Source organism: Ovis aries, chromosome 10 (genome assembly GCF_016772045.2).
Source record: "Ovis aries strain OAR_USU_Benz2616 breed Rambouillet chromosome 10, ARS-UI_Ramb_v3.0, whole genome shotgun sequence".
NCBI classification, from domain to species: domain Eukaryota; kingdom Metazoa; phylum Chordata; class Mammalia; order Artiodactyla; family Bovidae; genus Ovis; species Ovis aries.
The window spans coordinates 76,112,874-76,134,186 of NC_056063.1; the positions used below are offsets into that span (position 1 = coordinate 76,112,874).

At 40.5% G+C, this 21,313-nt stretch overlaps 1 pseudogene; it reads right to left on the reverse strand.

Moving 5' to 3' along the window:
- Positions 1–3,270: 3,270 nt before the first annotated feature.
- On the reverse strand, positions 3,271–20,261 carry LOC121820486 (asparagine synthetase [glutamine-hydrolyzing]-like; annotated as a pseudogene).
- Between the last annotated feature and the right edge of the window lie 1,052 nt (positions 20,262–21,313).

Below are 21,313 nucleotides of genomic sequence, written 5' to 3' on the forward strand. Positions count from 1 at the left end.
CACATAGCACGTTCCTTGGGGTTGATCTGGCCAGGATCTGTCTGTATAGCCAACGGCGGGAAAGAACAATAGACCAGGAGCCACTCCCAAGGAGACGGTGTCCTCATCAAGGAGCATTCTTTGCCAGCAGAGAAGATCCCTGCAACGTCACCTTGCTGAACTCCCAAACTGCTGCTCTGAATGAGTAGCTGGCCTCTGTCTCCCATTCTTCTCCTGTATGAATCCTTTGTGCTTCTCATCATGCGTGTTGGGTGAACGTGAGGAGGGTGATCTCAGTTCCTCAGTCCGTCGAGCAGCCGCACCAAAGGAGCTGTACCAGATCTGATAGTGTTCACAAAAACTGGACTCTGAGCCCGATACTGTAATTGGATAAAACAGCCAGATCTCAAAGCACCACATATTATATGGTTCCATTTATAGGAAACGCCCACAGGAGGCAATCTGTACATACAAAATAGATTAGTGGATTGCTTAGTGGATATCCAGGACTCCAGATTGGAGCTGAGTGTGTGTACGATTGTTAATGGGTACGATGGTTTTTTAGGAGGTGATGGAAATGTTCTGAAATTGATTATGGTGGTGATTGCACAAGTCTGTGAATGTACTAAAAAACCTTTTTTTTTAACCTTTTTAGAAAAATTTTATTTTTTTTTAAAATTTAGTTACTTGGCTGTGCCAGGTCTTAGTTGCAGCATGCAAACTCTTAGTTGCTCTCTGTGGGATCTATTTGCCAGAGCAGGGACTGAACCTGGGCCTCCTGCATTGGGAACATGGACACTGTACCACCAGGGAAGCCCTATTTTTACCTTTTAAAATAGATAAATTAGATGGTATATGAATTGGAATTCAATGAAGTTGTTACTAAAAAAAATCAATTTCAGATTGGCAGCCAATGGTTGGTATAAAATACGTATAAAACATTTATAAAGGATTTCTGTAGGTGAATACAAATTTAGGTTTATTACATATTCATTCAAATTGGTACTTTTATCACCATGAGTATTCGTCTTTATCTTCAGTAATATTTTCTTTTAACCTTAAAGTCTGCTTGTCATATCTCAAAATAAAAAGAAGAAAAAAAATACATATACATACATTTTTTCCCCTCTAGCTGATCTGTAGCATGATTGGAAATCAAATTTGTAACCATAGAAAGGGCTTCCCTGGCGCCTCAGATGGTAAAAGAATCCACCTGCAGTGCAGGAGACCCCAGTTCCATCCCTGGGTCAGGAAGAACCCCTGGAGAAGGAAATGGCAACCCACTCCAGTATCCTTGCCTAGAGAATCCATGGACAGAGGAGCATGGCGGGCTACAGAAAGATGAGCATGGGGTTATAGAAAGATGTGTTTGCAAAAGTGAAGGAAAAAGAATACAGCCATTTCTGTAAAGTTGTTTGTATAATATGCAATATAGTATTTTACATGTATTGTTATGTTTGTTTAGAATCCTCCAAAGGAGAATGACTTAGCCTTTAAAAACATCTTTCACTGAATAGTTTATAACTCTTTTAGACTATTTCTTTTGTATGGTTTTATTTATAATCAGTTAAGTAAAATCACTTTTATAATTAAAAAGTCTACTTAGCAGATATTAATATGACAATACAAGCTTTATTTTAGCTAATGTTTTCATGCTTTTTCATACTTTTTATTTAAACCTATATTTTAAACTTAACTTGTAAATAGCATACAGTATATTTCATCCAATCTGAAATCTTTGGACTATACAGTCCTTTTACATATAGCATAGTTACTATTATAATTGAATTTAAGTATATTGACTTTATTAGGTTTATTCTGTTTTTGGTCCCATTTTTTTCTAGTTTTTTTGCCTCATGAAATATTTGTGTTAATCTGTTTTTCTATTCTCTTTTTTACTGATAACTTTTTATTACTCTTTTAGTGATCACTCTAGAAGTGACAGCTTACATCCTTGACTTAGCTATTTAAGTTAGTACTTTGAAGAACCTTACAACAGTCTTTTCATTTACCTTTTCCTGCTTTTTGCCATTTTCAGTTCAGTCGCTCAGTTGTGTCCGACTCTGCAACCCCACGGACTGCAGCATGCCAGGCTTTCCTGTCCATCATCAACTCCCAGAGTTTACTCAAATTCATGTCCATTGAGTCGGTGATGCCATGGAGTCACCTCATTCTCTGTTGTCCCCTTCTCCTGCCTTCAGTCTTTCCCAGCATCAGGGTCTTTTCAGTGAGTCAGCTCTTCGCATTAGGTGGCCAAAGTATTGGAGTTTCAGGTTCAGCATCAGTCCTTCCAATGAATATTCAGGACTGATTTCCTTTAAGATGGACTGGTTGGATCTCCTTGTAGTCTAAGGGACTCTCAAGAGTCTTCTCCAACACCACAGTTCAAAAGCATCAGTTCTTCGGCATTTAGCTTTTCTTTATGGTCCAACTCTCACATCCATATAGGACTACTGGAAAAACCATAGCTTTGACTAGATGGACGTTTGTTGGCAAAGTAATGTCTCTGCTTTTTAGCATGCTGTCTAGGTTTGTCATAGCTTTTCTTTCAAGGAGCAGTGTCTTTTAATTTCATGGCTGTGGTCACCATGCACAGTGATTTTGGAGCCCCCCAAAAGTAAAGTCTGTCACTGTTTCCATTGTTTCCCCATCTATTTGCCATGAAGTGATGAGATCAGATGCCATGATCTTAGTTTTCTGAATGTTGAGTTTTAAGCCTACTTTTTCACTCTCCTCTTTCACTTTAATCAAGAGGCTCTTTAGTTCTTCTTAGCTCTCTGCCATAAGGGTGGTGTCATCTGCATATCTGAGGTTATTGATATTTCTCATGGCAGTCGTGATTCCAGCTTGTGCTTTGTCTAGCCCGGCATTTCGCATGAAATGCGAAACTCTGCATGTAAGAGTACTCTGCATGTAAGTTAAATAAACAAGGTGACAATATACAGCCTTGATGTACTCCTTTCCTGATTTGGAACCAGTCTGTTGTTCCATGTCCAGTTCTAACTGTTGCTTCTTGACCTGCACACAGATTTCTCAGGAACTTGATAGTTTACTCCATGCATTTTAACTTCCACAGATTTTATTGTAGTTTTAAGCAATCAACATTTGCTTATACTTACCTGTATCATGAAGCTTAACATATTTAAATCGAGCAGATAGAGCAGTATATTAATATTTTATGTCTTTATCTCTTCTAGCAGTTTTATTCTTTCATCTGAGATCATATTCTTTAATCTTGAATAACTATTCTTAAAAATCAAGTCTACATATGACATATTCGTTCAGATTTCATTTGAAAACATTAAACATATTTTTTTATTTGTGATAGAAAACATAACATAAAATTTACCATCTCAACCATGATCAAGTTTAACAGTGTTAGGTATACTCACATTGTTGGATAATGGATTTCCAGAACTGAAACTCTATGCCCATTAATCAATGACTGCTTATTTGCCTAGACTCTAATCCTCCATTTAATTATTATTGTTTGGTGGCTGACTTATTTCACTTAGCATGATGTCCTCAAGGGCACCCATGTCATAACTTGAGAGAATTCTTTCAAAAATTATGAGTAACATTCTGTTGTGAGTATATACATTGTATTTATCTGTTCATCCATTGATGGACATTTGGGTCGCTTCTACTTATTAGCTGTGTGAATAACGCTGCTGTGAATACGTGCGTGCAGATATCGCTTTTGAGATTCTGGTTCCAATAATTTGAGGATATATCCAGAAGTTCTTGGAATAGATTTTATTTCTGTATTAAACAAAGACTGTACCAGTCAGAGTGTGGCTTAGATTGGTATATCTTTTCTTGTACCTTTTTTTTTTTTAAAGGAAGGGGTTCTTTAAGAGCATGAAGGAGAAAAATGAGCTATGTATAACATATTACTGAATATATTCAAAGCTACTTTCTAAGAAATCTTTTATTTCTAAAAATTTTAACTGAACTTTTAATTTTAAGGTAATTGTAAATTCATGTGCATGATAAGAGACGATACAAAGAGATGCCCCATAATTTTAACCAGTTTCCTCAATGATAGCATCTTACATAGTTATAGTACAGCATTCAGATTCGTGTATCTTGTCCAGCTTTATTTTTTAAAAGAATTTTTTTATCTTGTCTAGCTTTTATGTTGTATTGGTGAGAAGGTGTATGCATCTTCCTTCACAACAGGCAGGGTGCTTCGACTTAGACGATTGTCCCTCGGTGCCTTCAAGATGAGGGTTGTGAATGTTGTACAGGATGTGTTTGTATACTCTGGTTAGTCAGGTTGGTCAAATATGCTACGTCACACTGCTGTAGTGTTATTGATATAGCAGTGTAAGCTTTGTGGACTTAGCACTGCTTGAGGCATTTCAGTGTTGAGCAGTAGCTTTCCATGTGTGTATGTAAGTATACATAGCAGTCACTTTGACTGCTTGTTAGATATTGTACAGATATATTGATTCATTCAGGAGGCTGAAGGTACTGGCTAACTTTCTTGCAGTATCTGGGTTTGGGTGTATGCTTGATTGTTTTTATTGGCAGAAAGTTGGGTATCATTAGTAGTATATCATTAGTAGTATAGCTGTCTTCCAAGAATATCCACTGAAATTGAGTATAGAAATAAGCTTTCTTAGAATATACAGCAAATAGCTGTTTATTCACTTCTACTTTGAATTTTGAGAATCAAAAAACCTTTTTTAAGAAGTGCAGTATTCATACAGAAAAGGACTTTAAGTGGTAAGTAAGTGTACAATTTTATGAATTTTAACAAAGCAGGCATACCTATGTGACTAATGCCTCAAACAAAAAGAGGATACTTTCGGTACAGCAGAATCATCCTTTGGCCCTCTCTCAGTTATTATTTCCTCAAGGGTAATCACTGTCCTGACTTTTAACATCATAGATTTGTTTTGCCTTTTTTATAATGTAAATAAGATCACACTGCATTCTCACTTTTATCTGGCTTCTTTTTGTTCAGCCCAAAATTTGTGAGATTTTTTTTTCCCCTTATTGTGTGAATAGCAGTAGTTCATTCATATTCCATGAAAAGCCTTATACATGCACAGAAGCATACAGAATAGTGTATGCATTTTCTATTCATCTTCAACAGTTATCAACTCATGGCCAGTCTGTTTTTAGTTACTCTCCTACCTGCTGTCATTAACTCTCCAGATTATTAGGAAGTAAGTCCTGGACATATTTTTGCCTGGGTGCTCAGTATATTTTTTTTCTTACGTATTTAATAACTTTACTAAGTTGTGTCTTGGAGTTGATTGTTCTGAGTTGATTTTCTTACATATGCTGTATACCTTTTCAGTATATGACTTCAAGTCATTTTTTTCTCATTGGGACAGTTTTCTTGAGATAGTATTTTTAGGGAATTCCCTGGAGATCCAGTGATTAAGGATTTGCTTTTACTGCTGAGGACCCAGGTTCGATCCCTTGTGGGCAAAGTAGGATCCTGCAAGCTGGGTGGTATGGCCAAAAAAAAAAAAAAGTGTTGTTAGTATTTTAGTATTTGTTCTCTACTGCTTTAGTTTTCTTCTTTGGGGATCCCGCTCTATGACCATCTTATCTACTACTTTTTTCTCAAGTCTTTTAAAATGACTTTCTTATTTTCTTTTTGATACTAAAATTTTTAAATTTCACCTTCTATTTATATAAGGCTTCTTTTTAAATACTTGTTTTTATACTATTTCTAATATAATCTTCATTTCTGAAGATATAATTTTTGGTTACACTTGTTATTTCCTGAATTCTATCATCTCATTTTTAGTTTCTCTAATTTTCATTAGTCCTGTTATCTCAAATCTTCTATTATTTTGTTACTTTGTTTTAGCTCATTTAAAATTATCCATTTGTGATTTTCATCTGTTTTGTGAACATGTTTTAAGCTTTGCTTTTATTGTCTTTTATTGATGTCACCCTAACATCTTTTTCCTCATAATAACTCTGAGATTTGATTGCCTCCCCTTTTGTTATTAATTTTCATGTGAAATTAATTTGCCCAAACTCTTAGATGGGAGAGATTAGTCAGGATAACTTTTTGTAGCTTTATATATAAAGCTCCCTTTTCTATTGTTTTTACAAAGTGTTCAAAAAATATTGTCTTGTACTTTCTGAGATCTCTTGGCTTCACTTTTTATCTGAACCGTCTTTGACTTTTGCCCTCACATCCCTGTTCTGGTCAGTTCGGACTCTACTCCCTGCAGTTTTGCTCATTGTGAGTCTTTCTTTATTCTGTCCTCTGGCTGATTTTTGCTGCTTCTGTTTTCTCAGGCTATAAGATGCCTTTTCTTCTATCTGCTTCCTCCTTCACAAATGCTATATTATGCAGCTTTGTGACTTCTCTTGTTTTTGCCTACCCACTTCTATTTTGGTGTCTGTGCTAACTGGTGAAGTATGGATTTTTCTCCTTTGTTTTATCAATAAAACTTGTCAGTTTGTCAGAAATTAGCTAATCTCAGTCTTAGATTCCTTGAATTTCATGAATCTTTTTTTTCCTCCTTTTGTTTTATCAATAAAACTTCCATCAGTTGGTCAGTGATTAGCCAATCTCAGTCTTAGATTCCTTGAATTTCATGAATCTTCAGTATATAACTCACTTTTAAATTGGTGTCTCCACTGGAGATTCTACTATCCTGTATATTACTCTTGGGAAAGACAATTACCTGACTTTACCTTTAATTCCTTGTGGGCTCAACTCTGTTCTCTCTTTTTCTTTTTTAGTCTTCTTTCCCCCCACCCCTACTTTCTTAGCACCATATACCCAGTCTCACTGCTTTCAAAAGTTTATAGTCTAGGCAGTGCAGAACACATACCCAGAAATATATAAATATTATAAGAGAGATTTTATGTTATCAGAGTGAAGAGGAAGTAATAATTAATTTTGGCCAGAGAAATCTTAAGAAGGCTTCACAGAGGAAGTAATAACTGAGGGAGGTGGGTTTTGAGCAACACACAAGAATTTAATAGATGTGTGAAACAACTTACTTGAAGAAACTGAATCTCCTGTGACAGTATTTCCCTATAGCAGTTCAACTCATATTGATCTTAAATTTCTTTTCTCATAATCACATATTGAGGTGAATGTGTCTCATAGAAGCCAAGGGAGTGTATAGTTTCACTGCTGAGAGTGGGCAGTAGATTAAAAAGAGTAAATGAGGAATGGGAACTACCTGTGTTAAAAGGACAGGTAGGAAGACAGCCTAGTACGGGATACTGAGATGCGAAATCAGAGACTTGACTTAAATGGTGAACCAGAAAAGACTGGTCTCAGAGAAGCCAAAAAGGAAGAGAATTTTAATAATGGGTCAACAGTCAGCAATGTCAAAGGCAAATGAAGTTGAATGTGCTCTGAAGCAGGGCATTGGATTTAGGAGCTAAGAGGACACTAACTGATTTTACTTGCTCCATTTTGTTTTGGATGCTTAGAGATATCTAAAATTTGATTTTGTTTTAGATCTATGTAGAATATTTCCATAGTTTCAGAGTCAAGTATGCAAAATGTGTCTGGTTTCTGTCTCTGTTTCCTCCATCCTAATTCTTCTTCCACACCGCTGGTAACCATTTCTTCTGAATTTTTCTTTCTTTCTTTTTTTTTTTTTAAGATGTGAGACTTTCATTTTTTAAAATATTTATTTACTTGGCTATGCCAGGTCTTAACTGCAGCACATGGGATCTTTGATTTTAGTTGTGCCATGTGGGATCTAGTTCTCCAACAAGGGATCAAACCCTGACCCCTGCATTGGCAGCGCAAAGTCTTAGCTGCTGGAGCACCAGGGAAGTCTCAGACTTTCATTTTTTTTTTTTATGTCCAAGTAAGTCTGGGAGGTTGGCCCTCACTATTACTCCTTCACCCCGCCCCCAGCCCCACTACCCTTCACAAGTAGAAGAAACACTTACAGTCTGCAGCTTCAGTTCAGCTCAGTTGCTCAGTCGTGTCCGACTCTGCAACCCCCTGAACTGCAGCACGCCAGGCCTCTCTGTCCATCACCAACTCCCGGAGTCCACCCAAATCCATGTCCATTGTGTCGGTGATGCCATCCAACCATCTCATCCTCTGTCGTCCTCTTCTCCTCCTGCCCTCAGTCTTTCCCAGAATCAGGGTCTTTTCAAGTGAGTCAGCTTTCCGCATCAGGTGGCCAAAGTATGGGAGTTTCAGCTTCAACAACAGTCCCTCCAATGAACACCCAGGACTGATCTCCTTTAGGATGAACTGGTTGGATCTCCTGGCAGTCCAAGGGACTCTCAAGAGTCTTCTCCAGCACCACAGTTCAAAAGCATCAATTCTTTGGCACTCAGCTTCCTTTATAGTACAATTCTTACATCCATACAGGACTACTGGAAAAACCATAGCCTTGACTAGATGGACCTTTGTTGGCAAAGTAATATCTCTGCTTTTTAATATGCTGTCTAGGTTGGTCATAACTTTCCTTCCAGGGAGTAAGCGTCTTTTAATCTCATGGCTGCAGTCACCATCCACAGTGATTTTGGAGCCTAGAAAAATAAAGTCTGCCACTGTTTCCACTGTTTCCCCATCTATTTGCCATGAAGTGATGGGACTGGATGCCGTGATCCTGGTTTTCTGAATGTTGAGCCTTAAGCCAACTTTTTCACTCTCCTTTCACTTTGATCAAGAGGTTCTTATTTCTTCTTTACTTTCTGCCATAAGGCTGGTGTCATCTCCATATCTGAGGTTATTGATATTTCTCCCAGAAATCTCGATTCCAGCTTGTGCTTCTTCCAGCCCAGCATTTCTCGTGATCTACTCTGCATATAAGTTAAATAAGCAGGGTGACAATATACAGCCTTGATGTACTCCTTTTCCTATTTGGAACCAGTCTGTTGTTCCATGTCCAGTTCTAATTGTTGCTTCCTGACCTACATACAGGTTTCTCAAGAGGCATGTTAGGTGGTCTGGTATTCCCATCTCTTTCAGAATTTTCTACATTTTAGAGAGCACCTGAGCTTTGTCAGCTGACTTGTGAATAGGTCAAGGTAGGGGCAGAAAGGTCAGTGGCATTGATCTGCTTTGGCATCCAGGAATTGATCAGCCTCTCAGGCTGGCCTGGGTAGTGGCATCCAATGATCTGAGGGTAGCAATGGCTGTCTTTAGTCTTAGGAGGACTGAAGGGACACATTTGTCCTGCAGTAGCCATCCACTGCATCATCAACCTCATGTTCAGTGTATTTTTGTAAAAACCTAAACCAGAAATTCTCTCTCTCTCTTTTTTTTAAAAAAGATTTTATTTATTTTTTTAGTTGTAGTGGGTCTTCATTGCTGTACACGGGCTTTCTCTAGTTGCAGCGAGCAGGAGCTACTCTTCATTGTGGTGCTCGGGCTTCTCGTGGTAGTTGCTTCTCTGGCTGCAGAGCAGAGGCTCTAGGTGCATGGGTTTCAGTAATTGCAGCACATGGGCTCAGCAGTTGCAACGCATGGGCTTAGTTGCTCCTAGGCTTGCGGGATCTCCCCGGAGCAGGGCTCAAAACTGTTCCCCATATTGGCGTGAAGATTCATAACCAGTGAACCACCAGGGAAGCCCCCAAACCAGAAATTCTTCACCAAGGATATCCTATTGCTGAAGGCTGATTTTGGTTACCAGGGAATCTCTATATATATCAGGCTAGAGTCCTTAAATATCCCTCTCAGGAAATATTTCCTATCCTGTTCTTCGGTATTCTCCTTTCTGACAGCAGAGACAAGTGATAGGAAGGAAATCAATGATCCAGGAATGGGATCTTCAGCTCAAGGCAAGTGGGCAGCAGTAGTTTGATCTGTGTGCAGAACATCAGACAAACAGAGTTCCTTCAGACATCTCTTACTCTGTTTCTTGGCTTTCTTTCGCAGAATTTTTTTTTGAAAATATACGTATCCCTATGTAAGTGTGTCTGAACCTTCTCCAGAGAAGATCACCATGGCATCTGTGCTCTTCCAAAGGTACTTGGAAGTTCAGTATCTCAGTTCATGTCTATAGAAGCATGGACTGCTGTAATGTCATAAGTTTCCAAGTAAAACAGTACTTTGTCCAGGATCTGCATGCCTTTCTCAGAGTTAAAAAGGACTTCATGATATTTCCTCCCGTATGATTTGCCACCTTTTAGCAGCCAGTAAATTGAGGCTGTCTTCCAGGCAAGTTGCCGTCTGGAGCATACTCTACTGGGCACCTTTTAGCTGCTGCAGCAGGGTGGCAGCAGCAGAGAATCTGGGATCCAAGTCTCCTGATTAAAAGCATCTAGTCCTTCTGTCATCAGATGTTTCTTAGCGTTGTCACAAAGGATCCAGAAGTACGCCTGTATATGAAGCAGAAAAAAATAACGTGAATAAATTCATTTCCCTAGACAAGCATTAGTTACTGTATTCCAGTGGAATCATAGCAGGTATACGCTGTTTGAGTTTCAGTTGTCAGCACTGTTTCCTGTCTCTTGCATTATCAGTTTTCCCCTGTCTTCTGGATCATTCACAGTATATGCATATCCATATATGTTGTAATATTTCTATTCTGTTTCTCACTCTCCTTTATTGCGAAAGTCCTTGAAAGAGTTGTCCACACTCGCTGTCTCCAGTTCACCTCACCTCTCTTCATAATTTCTATTTCAAAATCTGATAACAGTCTCTCCACGCTGTTATAGAGGGCAGGCTGAAGTTCATCTCTACTAATGCAACTTTGCCATTTGGCTTTAAATCCAAAACTGTATTGTGTGCTGGGAAAAAAGGCTCCACTTTGAAAAAGGAGTTGTGGAGTGCTTCAAACTAGCAAGACCTTTAGCTTCTGAACACACAGCCCCAAATCCATCTTCTGTTGTGGCCGTAAAGAAAGATCTGACTGCACAGGTGTCTCTCTGCCTAGCAACACTTTCTTATTGGTAGTATCCAAAAAAAATAAATGTGTACAACCCATTTAACATACAAATTGTCTGCTCAGTTCCTCCTTTGCCATAAAGATAAAGGATTATCTCACTATCTGCTTTGGTCCGGTGATCAAATTTAAAATGGTGTTTTATTTCCTTGTGGTGAAAGATCTCACCGTCGTAATAAACCTACAATTAAGGATATTTCATTGCTCAGATTAGCTGCTTTCCAAACAGTTGCTCAACTACTGCCAACCAGTGAAATCCAAAGAAGCAGCTGGTATAGCCATTGACATTCTAAGGATGAAATGCATCTGGACCTTCGTGTGCAATTTTCTTATCGGTCAGACACTGACCAGAGGAATAGTCATCACAACCAAAGAGAGTCCGAATGCCACACGTGGTGCAGTGGACCTACAGGATCTCCAGGCATGTGCCAAGCAGGCTGGCAGGAGCAGGGGCAGGGTGGTGGACCATCTCTATTGTTTGTTTTTCATATAAATGTTATCTGTGTATGTGTATCTGGGCTTCCCAGGTGGCTCAGTGGTAAAGAATCTGCCTACCAGTGTAGGCTACTCGGGTTTGATCCCTGGATCGGGAAGATCCCCTGGAGCAGGAAGTGGCACCCCACTCCAGGATTCTTGCCTGGAAAATCCCATGGACAGGGGAGCCTGGCGGGCTAGTCCATGGGGTTGCAAAGAGTCGGACATGACTGAGCGTGCACACATGCTTGTATCTATATCTGCAGTTGTTTTTCTTAGATAAATGCTGACAAATTGTGCACAGTTTATCTACCTGGATTTTTCCCTCTCAGCGATACATCCTGGCAATTGTTTCCCTGTTGTATATAGAGATTTTCTGAAACAATTTTATTTCTTTAATTTTGGCTGTGTCGGGTCTTTGTTGCTGTGCGCACGCTTTCTCTTGTACCGGGTGAGGCCTGCTCTTCATTGTGGTGTGTGGGCCTCTCATTGCAGTGGCTTCTCTTGTTGTGGAGCACAGGCTCTGGGGCGCCTAGCGTAGCTGTGGTGCATGGGCTTTGTTGCCCCACAGCATGTGGAATCTTCCCCAGCTGGGACCAAACGCATGTGCCCTGTACTGGCAGGCAAATTCTTAACCACTGGACCACCAGGGAGTCCTCTTCATTCCTTTGTACAGGTACAGAGTTTCCCATTTTATGGATGTTCTGGTACATTTTAAGATGGAATAGGCTTTTAGGAAAGATTCAAAGCAAGGGAAACCTTATGGAAGAGGAGGCCTTTTGTTTTGCCAACCCGTGGGACACTCAAGGGACCCATGGCAGCTAAGATGATGGTGCCAACAAAGAGAGGGCTGAACACACTAACACAAGATTGCTTTTGGTCCTACAAAATAAGCCCCTTTGTTCTCTGAGCTAAAGAGGAGCTGGAAGGGTTTGAGGAAAGAAATTGAGTTTTTCCTTTCCTCCTATATTTCCTTATTTTATATACTCTGTTATGCTGTTAGGTTTTAAAGCAGGCCTGGAGTTACCCTGGAGTTCAGCTATCTCTCACAGAGAGATAGCTGACAATGTCAGAGAAGTCCTGCTTTCACCTTTGGGAAACCACTTTCCTGATGCTTGGTATTCCTCCTTTGATTCTTGCTGGAATCAGCTCATTGGGCAGAAGGGGTATTCTTTAGAAGTCTCTGAATGGAGTATAAAATGGTCCAACTCCAAAGCTCTTATACACTAGATCCAAAAATTCACTCTCGTCTATTTCCCGTTGTGCTTTGTGCTCAGCCACATTGTCCAGTAAAGCTTACTAAAGACAGCGTTTGAGTGAGTGCTGCATAATCATATAGCCAGCGATATACGCATACGCAGATCTTCAGGGGGGTTCATGGAACTAAGATCAGGGAAAGTAGGACATAGAAGATGTTTGTTCTTCTGTTGCCCTTTCTGTCAGTCCACTTCCTCACCTGTCCTCATAGAGACGAGTTGCTGATATGATTCATCATAGTCAACCGACCTAGTCACACAGAACGGGGTCACTGTGCTTTGAAAGATTATGCACAAATGCTATATGAGGAAGGTTTTGAAGCAGTCTTGAATGATCACAAAAGCAGGGTTCAACAAAAATAAAAAACACATTCCTTGTTCTTAGATAGAACCATTTAACATCATAAGTAGTCAAACCTCCTGAGGTCAGTATATAAATTTAGCGTAATTCCCCAAAAAGATACTAGCAAAAATTTTCCCAGCACTGGATCCTAAATTTCAAATGGAAAAATAAATAAGGGATTTATTAGTATCATTCCTGCTTAGGAGTTCCTATGAAAGGGGCTTCCCTGGTGGCTCAATGGTAAAGAATCTGCCTGCAGTGCAGGAGTCGCAGGAGACACAGGTTTGATCCCTGGGATGGGAAGATCCCTTGGAGGAGGGCATGGTAACCCACTCCAGTATTCTTGCCTGGAGAATCCCATGGACAAAGGAGCCTGATGGAGCGACTGTCCATAGGGTTGCAAAGAGTCAGACAGAACTGAAGTAACTTAGCATGCACCCACACACACACTCATACACCTTTAAGTCTTCAAAAGGAAGAGCAATGAGAGGGGGCTGCCTTTACTCCATATTAAAAAATACTATAAAGACACTATAATTCAAACAGTATGGTGTTGATACCTGGCTAGATAGATAAACCAGTGGAAATAGTTCCAAGTACCTATGGAAATTTAGCATTTGACAAAGGTAGCATCTTGTATCATTGAGGAAAGAGATTAACTTAAAAAGTTGAAAATGGTGTTAACATGACTGGAGAGCCATTTGGAAACATATGTATTTGGATTTGCATTCCCTTTATACGTATATATGTGTGTGCTCAGTTGCTCAGTTGTGTCTGATCCTTTGCAACCTCATGGACTGTAGTCCACCAGACTCCTCTGTCCATGGAAGTTTTCAGGTAATAATACTGGAGTGGGTTGCCATTTCCTACTTCAGGGGTTCTTCCTGACCCAGAAATCGAACCTATGTCTCTTGCATCTCCTGTATTGGCAGGTAGATTCTTTACCACTGAGCCACCTGGGAAGCCCTACATTCCCTTTAATTTTCATTAAAATCTATTCCAAATAGATGAGTTATTTCAGTGTAAAAAAATGAAAATATAAGTTTAAGAAAAAAAAAAAAGTCCATCTCTTTATAACCTAGACATGAAAAAAGGGTTTCTATTGTAATTTAAATCCAGCAGATTGATACATTTACATGCTTAGAGTAAGGGCAACTTGTGCCTAGAAACGGACAATTGGGATCATTCCCAGTTGTGGGAATGTTAGTTTTTAATGACAGAAATTAAATGCCTAGGCTGGTGCTGAGTTGTGCAGGCTTGTGCTGACAAGCAGTGATACCTGCCTTCTGCAGGCGAGATTGAGAAATGGTCTGCATTTCCCATCTACCTCCACTGAGAAATATTCTGCTTTGGAGCCAAACAAGGAATAAAAGGAATTAAGAACTAGTTTTCAGCCAAAATTTTCATGGGAAGTAAGTGTTCTCCACCTTGAGTCACTTGTCAGCTTTGGTTCAGCGAGTGAAGTCATTCAGTTGTGTCTGACTCTTTGCAACCCCATGGACTATATAGTCCATGGAATTCTCCAGGCCAGAATACTGGAGTGGGTAGCCTTTCCCTTTTCCAGGAGATCTTCCCAACCCAGGGATCAAACCTCCTGCATTTCGGGCAGATTCTTTACCAGCTGAGCCACAAGGGAAGCCCAAGAATACAGGATTGGGTAGCCTATCCTTTCTCCAGCAGATCTTCCCAACCAGGAATCAAACCAGGATCTCCTGCATTGGAGGCGGATTCTTTACCAGCCGAGCTATCAGGGAAACCCCTTTGGTCCAGTGCCAGTGACTGAATTCATAGTAGAGAAATCATGAGCTAGATATAAAACAAAAGAGCTCAGGGTTAAGCTTAAGTGATGTACCAGTCTCCTAAGGTGTGTAAAGGAGAGAGAACCCCTGAATATACACCATCTGTTTCTTCATTTATTTAAAATTTTATTTTATTTTTTATTATTTGTTCATGAGAACAAATCTCATGATCCATTGGGTCATAGAAAAATCTTTGGATCACAGAAAAAGCAAGGGAATTCCAGAAAAACATCTATTTCTGCTTCATTGACTACACTAAAGCCTTTGACTTTGTGGATCACAACAACTGTGGATAATTCTTAAAGAGATGGGAATACCAGACCGCTTTACCTGCCTTGTGAGAAATGTGTATGCAGGTCAAGAAGCAACAGAACTGGACATGGAACAAGAGACTGGTTCAAAATTGGGAAAGGAGTACATCAAGGCTGTATATTATCATCCTGCTTATTTAACTACTATGCAGAGTACATCATGTGAATTGCCAGACTGGATGAATCTCAAGCTGGGATCAAGATTGCCAGGAGAAATGTCAGTAACCTCAGATATGCAGATGACACACCCTAATGGCAGAAAGTGAAGAGAAACTAAAGAGCTTCTTGATGAAGGTGAAAGAGGAGAGTAAAAAAGCTGGCTTAAAACTCAACATTCAAAAAACTAAGATCATGGCATCTGATCCTATCATTTCATGACAAATAGATGGGGAAAAAATGGAATCAGTGAGAGACTTTATTTTCTTGGGCTCCAAAATCACTGTGACTGCAGCCATGAAATTCAAAGATGCTTGCTCTTTGGAAGAAAAGCTATGACAAACCTAGGGAGTGTATTAAAAAACAGAGATATCACTTTGCCAACAAAGGCCTGAATAGCTATGGTTTTTCCAGTAGTCATGTACAGATGTTGACAGTTGGACCATACAGAAAGCTGAGTGCCAAAGAATTGATGCTTTCGAACTGTGGTGTTGGAGAAGAGTCTTGAGAGTCCCTTGGACATCAGGGAGATCAAACCTGAGTATTCATTGGAAGGACTAATACTGAAGCTGAAGCTCCAATACTTTGGCCACCTGATGTGAAGAACCAACTCATTGAAAAAGACCCTGATGTTTGGAAAGATTGAGGGCATGAGGAGAAGGGGGCGACAGACTCAATGGACATGAGTTTGAGCAAACTCTGGGAGATAATAAGGACAAGAAAGCCTGGCGTGCTGTAGTCCATGGGGTGGCAAAGAGTCAGACATGACTCAGTGACTGAACAGCAACAAATACATGAGAACAAACTTTACTGTGCGTTCTGGATCACAAAATTTCCCCAGTTCTCCATCCTTTATTTAAGACAGGAGTTATTGAGAACTTGATGTGAATGAAGAAAATGTTACACACTGAACCTTGATCACATTTCACATTCTTCTTTTCCAATCTTTATTGAGTTCTGAGAAAAAACAAATATTAAGGAGGAATAAGGAGAAATGAGAAGATTTGAAAAGAAAGTGAAAAAGTTGAGAAGTGAGAGAGGCCCAACATACAGATAGACGATAGCTAGATCACACTGAAAAACAGAAATCTGACCCACAAGCTGCTGCTTTGTGAAAACCCCATTACTGTGAAAGTTTGAGCCTTCCCTGATGGCTCAGCAATAAAGAATCCTTCTGCCAATTCAGGAGACTTGGGTTCGATCCCTGGGTCAGGAAGATCCCCTGGAGAAGGAAATGGCAACTTACTCCAGTATTCTTGCCTGGGTAATTCCATGGACAGAGGAGCTGGTGGGCTACAGTCTATTGGGTTGCAAAGAGTAGGACATGACTTAGCAACTAAACTACCATGAAATTTTAGTTATTAAGACTAGCACCTCTTAAAGGTCCACAAGTGGATTCAGGAGTCTCCCTTTCTATTATAATAATATGACTGGAGAAGGCAATGGCAACCCACTGTGTTCTAGCCTGGAGAATCCCAGGGACAGGGGAGCCTGGTGGGCTGCCATCTATGAGGTCGCACAGAGTCGGACACGACTGAAGCGACCTAACAGCAGCAGCAGTACAATATGATAAGGGTTTTTTGGGCTCCAAAATCACTGCAGATGGTGACTGCAGCCATGAAATTAAAAGACGCTTACTCCTTGGAAGGAAAGTTATGACCAACCTAGACAGCATATTAATAAGCAGAGACATTACTTTGCCAACAAAGGTCCATCTAGTCAAAGCTATGGTTTTTCCAGTAGTCCTGTATGGATGTGAGAGTTGGACTATAAAGAAAGCTGAGCACTGAAGAATTGATGCTTTTAAACTGTGGTGTTGGAGAAGACTCTTGAGAGTCCCTTGGACTGCCAGGAGATCCAACCAGTCTATCCTAAAGGAGATCAGTCCTGGGTGTTCAATGGAGGGACTGATGTTGAAGCTGAAACTCCCATACTTTGGCCACCTGATGCGGAAAGCTGACTCACTTGAAAAGACCCTGATTCTGGGAAAGACTGAGGGCAGGAGGAGAAAAGGACGACAGAGGATGAGATGGTTGGATGGCATCACCAACTCAATGGACATGAGTTTGAGTAAGCTCTGGGAGTTGGTGATGGACAGGGAACCCTGGCGTGCTGCAGTCCATGGGGTCAAAAAGAGTTGGACACAACTAAGTAACTGAACTGAACTGAGGCAGTGGTGTGTTAGTAAATGTTTAACAGGAGATTCTCTGGGAGAGTGGGAGTGACTGGGGCCATGATTTGTAGTGTTTTCTGATTTCCATTGTGTTAATATTTCCACAGGCTGATTTCAGGCTACCAGGAATTTATCATCAGTCTGGCAAGATTCCTGACAGTTTAACAATTGATTTTCTTAAGCTGGTTCTATCTGGCTTTAGCTAACCATTGCTTACAGATAATGAGTTGTTTGCCAACAATTCAGAACCTTAAGCCAACAAAGGTGAAGGAAAATATTTAGGAAAATTAAGGAAACTTGCATACAGATTGAAGTGTGACGGTGTATAGCACCAGTTCCCTAACTGTTCATGTCTGGGGCTGTCTCTTTCACATGGTGATTCGTTTGTTGATAGGCTGTTTTCTGCTTCTGGGAGATTCCTAAGAACTCTCAGGTTGAGGTCTCTGGCAGGAAGAGTCTTCTTGATTCAAGAGGGGCTGATTTCTCTTTACTTAAGAAACAAAGATGAAAGGGTAGAGGCTGCAGGGTTTAACTGCTATGTTAGTTATTGATAGTGCCTGTAACGTTCTTTCCATTGCCATCAAGGGCAATCTTTTTTGGATGTCTCTTTCAGAAGATGAAGCCTCAGTTTTAAAGAGTGAATAGTGTTGTTCTGAAGGATATTTTGGAAAAGCTACTCGTATCTGGTTGATACAACTGTGTATTGATTCCACTTACACAAGATATGTAGTCAAATTCATAGGGACAGAGTAGAATGGGGGGTGCTAGGGGCTGGTGGGGGAGGGGGAGGTGAGGAATTGGTTTTTAATTGGTTTTTAAGTTTCAGTTTTTCAAAATGAAAGATATTCTAGAGATGGAAGGTGGTAATGGTTGTACAGAGTCATTGTACTTAATGCCACTGAACTGTCCACTTAAAATGGTTAACATGGTTAATTTTATGTTGAATATACTTTAATTTAAAAAAATTTCAACACTGAGTATCACATGAGTCATTTGCAATATTTGGCTGTATCAGCCTATATATAATAAGGCAGAGTCTATAATTGGGGCAATATCCCTAGGTAGATAAGATGCCCTAGGTTCAGAGTCAGTCCTGTCTATGGGACTGATTTCATTAAGACAAAAGGTCAACAAAACAGTTGAGGCCAACCAAGTATAAGAGTTTCTAAAAGTTTCTAAAAGTTTGAGAATTTATTTGTCCTTTAGCCTAAGGATTGAAGGTCATCTGGGTGGTGAAATTTGATCCCTGAGTCAAGAAGATCCCCTGGAGAATGAAATGGTAACACTCCAGTATTCTTACCTGGAGAATCCCATGGACAGAGGAGCCTGTGGGGTTGCAAAGAGTCAGACACGACTGTGTGACTAACACTTTCACTTTCACATATATTGTGAAAGGATTTCTGCCCATTTAGGTAATTAACACATCTATTACCTCATATATATATATATATATATATATATATACACACACACACACATATATATAACTTTTTTGTGTGGTAAGAACAATTAAATTCTACTCGTTTAGCAAATTTCAATTACAAAATGTGATCAGCTACAATCACCACGTTTTACATTAGATTCTCATCTTATTGGTGAAAGTTTGCACCCTGTTACCATTCTCTTCCCCTGGCAAATACTTTTCTGCTCTGTTTCTATGACTTTGAAATTTTTTCTTATTTTTTAGACTCCACATAAAAGTGACACCACGTTGTACTTGTCTCCCCGTGTGGGGTTATTTCTGTTTATATACCGTATCTTTATCCATTCCTTTGTTGATAGACACTTAGGTTGTTTCTGCATCTTGGCTGTTGTGAATAATGCATCAAGGAACATGGGAGTGCAGATATCTCTTCAATTTTCTGTTTTCATTTCCTTTGAATATATACCCAAAAGTGGCACTGCTGGATCACATGGTGGCTATATTTTTAGTTTTTTAAGGAACCTCCATACTGTTCTCCATACTGGCTGCACCAATTTATATTCTAGCAACAGTGTGTGTGGTGGGTGGGGGCTTCCCTTTTCTTCATACCCTCTCCAGCATTTACTACTTGCTTTTTGACAGTGGCCATTCTGACCGGTATATCTCATTGTAGTTTTATTTGCATTTCTCTACTAAGTATCGGTGATGAGCATCTTTTCATGTGCCTATTGGCCATCTGTATGTCTTTTCTGCATAAATGTCTACTTAGGTCTTTTATTTCACTTTTTTATTTTTATTTTTGTTGTTGAGTACACTCTATAATTTTAAATGGAGAGGGCCAGGACATAAGAGTTGTGTTCTATTGGTTAGGGTGCACGCTTGTCTACTGTAACAAAGGCAAAACAAAATGCAGTAACTTACATACGATACAGTGTTTTTCTTCTTTGCATAAAAATCTGAGCAAACATTCCAGGGCTGACATGGCAGCTCCAGGGTCAGTACCTAGGGAGCTCCCTGGATATAGTTTTGTCTTCCTCAACACCTGGCTTCCTTCTTAGCATTTAAGAGGACAGGTTCACCCCCACCTTATGCCCACTGTCTGGCAAACTGGGAAGAGGGGAAGGGAGAGTGGAAGGCATGTCACTTCCCTTTAGGGACACAACCCAGAGGTTGCCCACACCCCTTCTGCTTACATCCCCTTGGCCAAAACTTAGTAAGCTAGCCACTCTTGCTGTGATTGTTGTTGCTTGGCTAAGTCACATTCAACTCTTTGTGGCCTCATGGCCTGTAGCCTGCTAGGCTCCTCTGTCCATGGGATTTCCCAGGGAAGAATACTGGAATGGGTGCCATTTCCTACTCAAGGGGATCTTCCTCACCTAGGAGGAAGGAACCTGTGTGTCCTGCATTGGCAGGCAGATTCTTTACCGCTGAGCCACCTGGGAGACCTGTTTCTGTGATGGAGGTTGGCAAATGTAGTTCTTACCCGAAGGCCATGTGTCCAGCTAAAACCGTGAGAGTTCTTTGACTAAAGAAGCAATAGAAAGATGGATATTAGGCGACAACTAGCAGTCTCTGCCACAGTCCACCCCTTCTTCACTCAACAGAGTTATGCACGACTTCTCACCTTCTCACTGGTGTACCAGTATAGGTTCAGTCAAGGAAGTACACTTCCATAAGACTTCTTTTACGAGGGAACACAATAGCACTTTGTGTCTCTAGGAATTAGTGTCAGTTCAGAGCTAGAAGTATTGCCTGAAGATTCTGGGATTTTCCCTTCCCGTAGTACATACTCACCTTCATCGGTGGCTGTAGGTACTGTCAGAGAAAGAGTGATTACACGAGTCTGCCTGAAGCATTGGTAGACAACTTGGGACAGGTTGGAGGAGCCGTGACAGGTGAGAAGCCAAGCCTGGCTAACTGCCAGATAGGAATTAGAAGAAGGTTCTCACAGAGAGCTGAGCGAGAAGCAACTGCTCCAGAAAACTCCCACGTCTGTGAGTCTGCAGCCAAGTGTCTGGGGGTGGACCTGGGGTTGCTGGTGGTGAGTAGGGCCAGCAGGTGGGAAAAACAAGCTGGATGCAGAGTGGAGGTTGAGGACACATGGTCTTTTCGGAAACTGCTCCTTACTTTACGGTAATAACCTGGAAGTATTGGCTGCTGCTTCGCTCTTGCTTTCTGAGTATCTTAGAAGGCCGTCTTTTGGTTAACTCTACCGGAATCATGTAGGGCAGAGGATCTGGGGAAACATAATTTCCCCTCCCGTTTACCTAGTCTGTAAGCGCTCCCACTTAGGGAGGGCCAAATACATGTACGTAGCTCAAAGTTGAGGGTCTCCAACTTTGGAATGATTCATACTGTTTGTTGCCCGTGTGGCTGCTCATGTCTCCCTGATTTATACCCCAGCTTCCCTCGGCTCCACACCCACCACACAACAGTAGGGCTGTGTCTTGTAATAAGATACAAGGCATCACAGCAAAGATTGGCATCTGACTTCTCCAGAGCAGCTCTGGAAGCTAGTAGATGATATAAAATGCTTTCCAAATTCT